Below are 7,460 nucleotides of genomic sequence, written 5' to 3'. Positions count from 1 at the left end.
GTTATTGGGCAAGCCTCCTTAGAAATTTAATTCTATCCCAAGACTGCTTCAACAAGAAGTTAATTCTAAATTAGCCCTAAAAACACTGAAAGTCCTGTTACCAACTTAACAATTCGTATAGACAGATCTTGTGCCAACTTCTTTCAACTTGGTGCCCTTAATCTGCCACACCCAGAGATTAACAGATGGCTCCCAAGTTTTGATGCCAGGTCAGTTTTGTTGATTAGGCTTAAAACAGCCAGCAGTTGAGTGGTGGTAACACAAACCTTTAATCCCAACACTGGAAGGCAGAGGCAGGCAGATCTCGAGTTCTAACACAGCCTGGACTACAGAGCACGCTCCAGGACAGCCAGAACTACAAAGAAAATCCTATCTGGGGGGAAACCAGCCAGCAGTCCACCAAAATTGACTTGTCTGTTGTGCCACAAAGAGATGGATAAATCATTTATTAAGTCAACAGTTGACCTAGCATAATGGCACAGGCCTGAACTCCCAGCACTTGGGAGGAGGTAACAGGAAGATAAAGAATGCAAGGCCATCCTCAGATACAGAATAAATTCAGTGTCAGCTCGAGGAAGAAGATGCAATCCCTATACACAAAAACAAATATTCGGAACACAGATCTGACACGGTTTATATATTTTCATTACCTTCAATAGTTAAAAATCAATCCTACCCCCAAGGATAGGGATATGGAAATGTAAATAAACTAAGTGGAATACCTGAATTTATTGAGTATGAAAGACCTTATGTGCAATGTTCTATTGAATTCTTTATATCCCTGTGAGGACGTTATTTTTACAGAACATTTTGTTTGTTTGGGTCAGGGGCTGCTTGGCACAGTTCAAGTGAAATCAGAGCACCTTGTTGAATTAATTCGTCTGTTCCTTTTTCTTTTTTGAGACAGGGACTTGGTATATATCCCTTGTAGGCTTAGAACTGACCCTGATCATCCTGCCTCTGCCTCCCTAGTACTGCTGTATCCTGTGACTAGATAAATTGCATGCTGACCTTGAACTCAAAAATTTCCTGTGTTTGTCTCTAGTACTGGCTGGAATTACAGGTATATGTATGCCCTTCTGAAAAATAGTCTTTGTGGCTGGGCATGGTGGGACATTAGTAGCAGCACTGGGGAGACAAGAGGCAGGCAGATTTCTGTAAGCTGAAGGCCAACCTGGTCTACATAGAGAGTTCCAGGACAAATAGACCCTGTCTTCAAAACAAACAAACAAATAGTATTTTCCAAGTGTGGTGGTGCATGCCTATATCCCCAAGGCTCAGAGGCTCAGGAGGCTGAGGGAAGGAGCTAGCCTGGGCTGCATAGTGAATCCATATCTCGGGGGGAAAAAAAAAGTAAGCTATATTCAGATGGCTCTGCCGTTAAGAGCACTGACTGCACTGACTGTTCTTCCAGAGGTCCTGAGTTCAATTCCCAGGAACCACATGGTGACTCACAACCATCTGTAACAAGATCCAATGCCCTCTTCTGGTGTGTTTGAAGAGAGTGACAGTATACGCACATTCATAAAAAATAAAATCTTTAAGTGAATAAAATAAAGTGAAACTATATTCTATTTTTGTTAACAATTCTAACAATGGCAAAAGAAACAGTCAAAGTAAAGCTCCCTATATCTGCCCTTTCCTTAACCAGAAGTAGTTCCGTTTCTAGTCCACTTCATCCTTGATGACAGAGCTCGCCCCTGTGCCTGTGTGCCCGTAGAACTTTATGATGGTCTTAAACTTTCTATGGCACTGAGGCAACTGTTGAACTTTTGATCTTCCTCCCTCCACCTCCTAGGCTGGGATTTTGGATATGGAACACTGGGCCAGGTTTCCTCACCTTTTCAATGCCATAAATGATTCAAAAGTTTCCCTCTAGTAGATAATTAAGCTATTTCCTGTTTTGGTCAAAAGGCCATGCATATTTGTTTTGATAGATACTGCCAAACTGTCCCCTAAAAGATTATTTTGACACAGGATCTCCCATTGCCTGAAAATGACCTTGTACTTTGTTTTGTTTTTTGAAACAGAATTTCACTGTGTAGCCCAGGCTGGCCTCAGACTTACACAGAGATCCACCTGCCTTCTTCTGGAATGCTGGGATTAAAGGTGTCTGCCATCACTCTGGGGTAGAATGAGTGTTTTTGGTTGGTTGATTCTTTTGAGACAATGACTCTATAGAGCCCTGCATAGTTGTAAATTCATAATCCCCCTCCATTGCCCCAGTGTTGGAGTCACAGGCAGCATTATACTCAGAGCTCTGTGTGTGGTGTTGGGAATCAAACTAAGGACAAGCATTCTAGCGTTATTGCTACCTAAACATTCTTTTTTGTTTGTTTGTTTGTTTTGTTTTGTTTTTTGTTTGTTTTTTTTCAAGACAGGGTTTCTCTGTGTAGCCCTGGCTATCCTGGAACTCACTCTGTAGACCAGGCTGGCCTCGAACTCAGAAATCCATCTGCCTCTGCCTCCCAAGTGCTGGGATTACAGGCTGAGCCACCACCGCCCGGCTTGTAACTATCTCTCTGATGTACAGTAATATATTTTAATCTTACCTTGACGTTCTTTGTTCTTTACAACAATAAAACCTCTTGAAACTGCTTCTACATTGGGACATAAAGTTTGGGGTACCTAAATCTGTGTACGGGGCATAGTCACTCAAAATGGCTCTAGAACAAACTATCTCTTATTTTCTTTAAGATGAAAGCTCTATGTCCAGGCGGTGGTGGCTAGATCTCAGCACTTGGGAGGCAGAGGAAGGCAGATTTCTGAGTTTGTGGCCAGCCTGGTCTACAGAGTTCCAGGACAGCCAGGGCTACACAGAAAAACCATGTCTCGAAGGGAAAAAAAGTGAAAGAAAAAGAAAGCTGTAGTTTTTTATGTTGACACAACTCAGTAATATAGGAGGTAAAAGTTATCACAGGTTTAAGTTTAAGAGCAACTGGGAAAATATGGAGACCATGCTTCAAGAATGAAAACTTAAGGCCTGGCAAGGAGACTTAGCCAGTAAAGGAATCTTCCATCAAGCCTGAGGGCCTGAGTTCGATCCCTGAAGCCACACGGTAAAAAGAAAGAACCCACTCCCAGAAGATGTCCTCTGACTTTCACACACATGGCTCTGGGGGTAAAGGTGCTTGGTGGCCTGAGGTAGAGTCACAGGATCCACAGATCCACCTGATAGAAGAGGATCAGCTCTAACGAGGTGTGGCATCCCTCCCCACTTGAGAGACTGAGGCAGGAAGGTCAGGAGTTCAAAACCAGCCAGGGAGAAAAGTTCAGGCCAGCCAGGCCCAGTGGTGAAACTCTTAAATAAGGAGGCAGAGGCAGGTGGACCTCTATGAATTCATGGATTCAAGGTTAGCCTAATCTACATAAAAGGGTTTCAGACTAGTCAGGGCAAAATAGTAAGGGCAGCCTGTCTTAGAGAGAGAGACAGAGATAGAGACAGAGACAGAGGCAGTCCCTCCAAGTCACAAGTCATCATGAAGTTTGCCTGGGTCTGACAGGTTTTTTGGCCTGAGTCAAAAAAGCACAACTCCTTTTTAACTTTCTTCCTTTCCTTTCCTCCCCTTTCCTTTCCTCCACCCCCACAGGCTGGCCAGAACTAAAGATGCTTTTTCTGCTACCCTGGGCTCCTTACACTTTTTATAAAGCCCCCTCCCCAGCGCGAGGTTGTTTGTCCTCTGAGTGTCTGATCTCCAGACAGCTTAATTAGCATGGCTTCTCACCTTCTCCTGCTTTCTCTTCCTGAGATGGGAGGAGGTAGGCAGCTGGAGAGACTTACAGGTGTATTAGAGTTCTCTAGAGTCACAGAACGAATGGATAGTCTCTATATAGAGAATTTGTTGATGACTTACAGTCTGTAGTTGGACTCCCCAACAATGGTCAGCAGCAGCTGTGGATGGAAGTCCAAAGATCTAGCAGTTGCTCAGACCCACAAGGCAAGCAGGCAAGAAGAGAGTCTTTCTTCTTCCAATGTAAGTAGGTCTCCAGCAGAAGGTGTGGCCCAGCGTTGGTGGCACACACCTTTAATCCCAGAACTTGGAGGGCAGAGGCAGGTGGATTTCTGAGTTCGAGGCCAGCCTGGTTTACAGAGTGAGTTCCAGGACAGCCAGTGCTAAAAAGAGAAAGCCTGTCTTGAAAAACACCAAAAAAAAAAAAAAAGGTGTGGCCCAAATTAAAGGTGTGTGTCACCACACCTGTATCTGGGACTTGCTTTGTCCCAGATGACCCTGAACCCAGAGATCTCCTCACCTTAAACTCCTGGGATTCATAACCATTATGCCTCAAGATCTCCATGCTAAGATCCAGGTCAGAAACTTGTATCTCCCAGCCTCAAGATCAGGATCACAGTCGCCAAACCCGGATGCTATTGTAAACTGCAGGGAAATGCTTGTTGAAGAGAGCCTAATATGACTGTCTCCTGAGAGGCTCTGCCAGAGCCTCACAAATACAGAGGCCGATGTTCGAAACCAACCATTGGACTGAGCCCGGAGTCCCCAATGGAGGAGTTGGAAAAAGGACTGAAGGAACTGAGGGTGTTTGTAGCCCCATGTGAGGAACAACAGTGCCAACCGGCCAGACCCCCCCAGAGTTCCTGTGGACTGGACCACCAACCAAAGAGTAAACATTGAGGGACCCAAGGCTCCAGCCACATATGTGGTAGAAGATGTTCTTGTTGGACATCAGTGGGAGCAGCCGCCCTTGGACCTGAGGGGGTCTGAGGTCCCAGTGTAGGTAAATGCCCGGGCAATAAGAGTGGACGGGTGGGTGGGGGAGCACCCTCATAGAGGCAGGGGGAGAGGGGATGGGATAGGGAGTTTCCAGAGGAGACCTGGAAAGGGGATAACATTTGAAATGTAAGTAAAGAAATAAAGATGAGGATCACAGGTGAGCCTTCCAATTCTGGATTGTAGTTCATTCCAGATACGGTCAAGCTGACAAACAACATGGCATAGCCGCCACAACAGGGTCCTGACCATAGGAGCTTTCTCCTCTAATAAAAGCATCTTTGGGCTAAGAAAGAAAGAAAGAAAGAAAGAAAGAAAGAAAGAAAGAAAGGCCAACAGAGTTACAAATCCAAATAAAGATTTATTTATTTACTTATTAATAAATAAATAAATAAATAAACACACTAGCTGTCTTCAGACACACCAGAAGAGGGGATAGAATCCCATTACAGATGGTTGTGAGCCACCATGTGATTGCTGGGATTTGAACTCAGTACCTCTGGAAGAGCAGTCAGTGCTCTTAACCACTGAGCCATCTCTCTAGCCCCAATAAATATATTAATTATTGATTAATCTTGAAAAGGACTGAGGCTGTGCTGAGCAGGAGAGTACCCGCCTAGCCCGCTCAATCCCTAGTACCAAACACCAAACAGAAAAAAAAAAGTATAAAATATTGTCTGCCAATGTAGGTTAGAATGGCAATAGCAATAAAAGTGTAATAGTCCTAGGACAGCCAGTATAGAGAGACCCTGCCTCAAAACAAATAAACGGAAGGAAGGAAGAAGCACAGTAGTGAGGCTGGATGATGTTCAGTGGCTAGGAGCATTTGTTCCTCCTGCAGAAGACCTAGCTTTGTTTCCAGATTCCATAGAATGGTCCAAAATCATCTATAAATAGCTCCATTTCCAGGGGAATCCAATACCGTCTTCTGACCTCCACAGACACCCAAGCACACATGTGGTCCATGAATATACATACTGAGAAAAAAACAAAATCAATGGAAGAAATATCAAAAAATTAAATTAAAAACTATATAAACTGAGTAGTGGTGTTACATGCCTTTGATCTTAGCACTGGGGAGGCAGATGCTGGAGGATCTCTGAATTCAAGGCCAGTCTGGTCTACAGCTCCAAGAGAACCAGAGCTACACAGAGAAACCCTGTCTAAAATAATAATAATAGTAATAATAATAATAATAATGTTGTGTAAAGTAATAAAGAGGTGGCACACAGCATAGGTTAGCACCAGCTATGTTCTGGTAACTCCCACCACCAGGGTCTCCATGGTCCCCAAGCTCCCCAACTCTTGCTGGGAACCTGCTCACATTCCCACCATCAGCCCCCTGTGGTCGGCGGTCCCAAACCCTGTAACCCAGCAAAATCAACACTCTAGAGGCTTGTACTGTATTAGTCAGCTTTATATCACACAGGACGCTGGGACAAACCAAGCCTGCAGACCTCTGCACTAAAGAATGAGAAAGCAGTGCTGGCCTCCTGCAGAGGCCCAGGCTGGGAATTCCTGATCCTTATGCTCTAGCCTCACAAAAGCTGGCATTGCAGGCCAGCGCACCTAGCTTTGAAAAGGGCTTCCTTAGCCAGGCCATGGTGGCACACGCCTGTAATCCCAGCACTCTGGGAGGCAGAGGCAGCGGATTTCTGAATTTGAGGCCAGCCTGGTGTACAGAGTGAGTTCCAGGACAGCAAGGCTACACAGAGAAACCCTTTCTCGAAAAAAACAAATCAAAAAGAAAAGAAAGAAAGAGAAAGAAAGAAAGAAAGAAAGAAAGAAAGAAAGAAAGAAAGAAAGAAAGAAAGAAAGAAAGAAAGAAAGAAAGAAAGAAAGAGAAAGAAAGAGAAAGAAAGAAAGAAAGAAAGGAAGAAAAGGGCTTCCTTGCAAGAAAAACAGATTGAACTTAAAATTGAAGACCCGGAGAATGAAATTGAAGATGTAAAAACTAATTTTGAAATGAAAAGTCTTGCACTGAGCAGGATGAAACTTTGAGCTGCACTTCAAAATTGCATGGAGAGCGTGGGCCCTGAGAGTGGCGCACTCACTGACGGCATGAAGCACATGTTAAAGCTACAGAAGTTAGTAATGAAGTTACAGGAGGCGTCTTCAGAACTGGAGAAAAAGCTGTTTGATGTCAGAAAGAAGAGACTACAACTAAAACAAGCTTCAAGGAGTAAGCTTTTAGAAGTACAGAGAAAACCAGACAGAAAGGATGTGGACAAGATGGAGAATTCTGAAATGATAAAGGCCATGAAAAAAAATCTACAGGTGGAGATAAAGATTACTACAGTTATTCAGCATGCCTTCCAGGGCCTTATTTTGGGGAGTAAAACCAAGTGGGCAGAGAGAGGATCCTGCCCTCAGAGAGACTGTGCTTCAGCAGGAGAGGAATCTCACCATGCTATAAGAATCCTGCCTTGGCAGTTTAAAATCAGTTTGGTGGCCAATCTTTCATTTAAATAGCAGAGTTCCTGGGAAATGTAAACAGTGTTTTTGGAACCATTCTGCTGCTTCAGTTTTGGGATTTTGAGTTGATGATATGACATGGAATCTTGTGCTTTAAATGTGCTCATTAAAGTGACTGGCATACTCTTCAGGAGTCTGACTGTCACAGCCCCGGAAAGAAGCCCCTGGTCCGCCACCACAGGACATGCGCACCTTTGCTGACGTCTTCCTGTGAGCCCTTTCAAGATGTGTACTGGTTTGTCAGCCAAAAATTAGAAA

At 44.2% G+C, this 7,460-nt stretch overlaps 1 pseudogene; it reads left to right on the top strand.

Annotated features, from left to right (window-relative positions):
- Positions 1–6,599: 6,599 nt before the first annotated feature.
- LOC127696806 (centromere protein H-like) lies at positions 6,600–7,143 on the top strand (annotated as a pseudogene).
- Positions 7,144–7,460: the final 317 nt, after the last annotated feature.

The sequence above is a fragment of the Apodemus sylvaticus genome, chromosome 11, assembly GCF_947179515.1.
Source record: "Apodemus sylvaticus chromosome 11, mApoSyl1.1, whole genome shotgun sequence".
Classification (NCBI taxonomy): domain Eukaryota; kingdom Metazoa; phylum Chordata; class Mammalia; order Rodentia; family Muridae; genus Apodemus; species Apodemus sylvaticus.
Note: the sequence above shows the minus strand (reverse complement) of the source record. Positions and strands in the feature narration are given on the sequence as shown.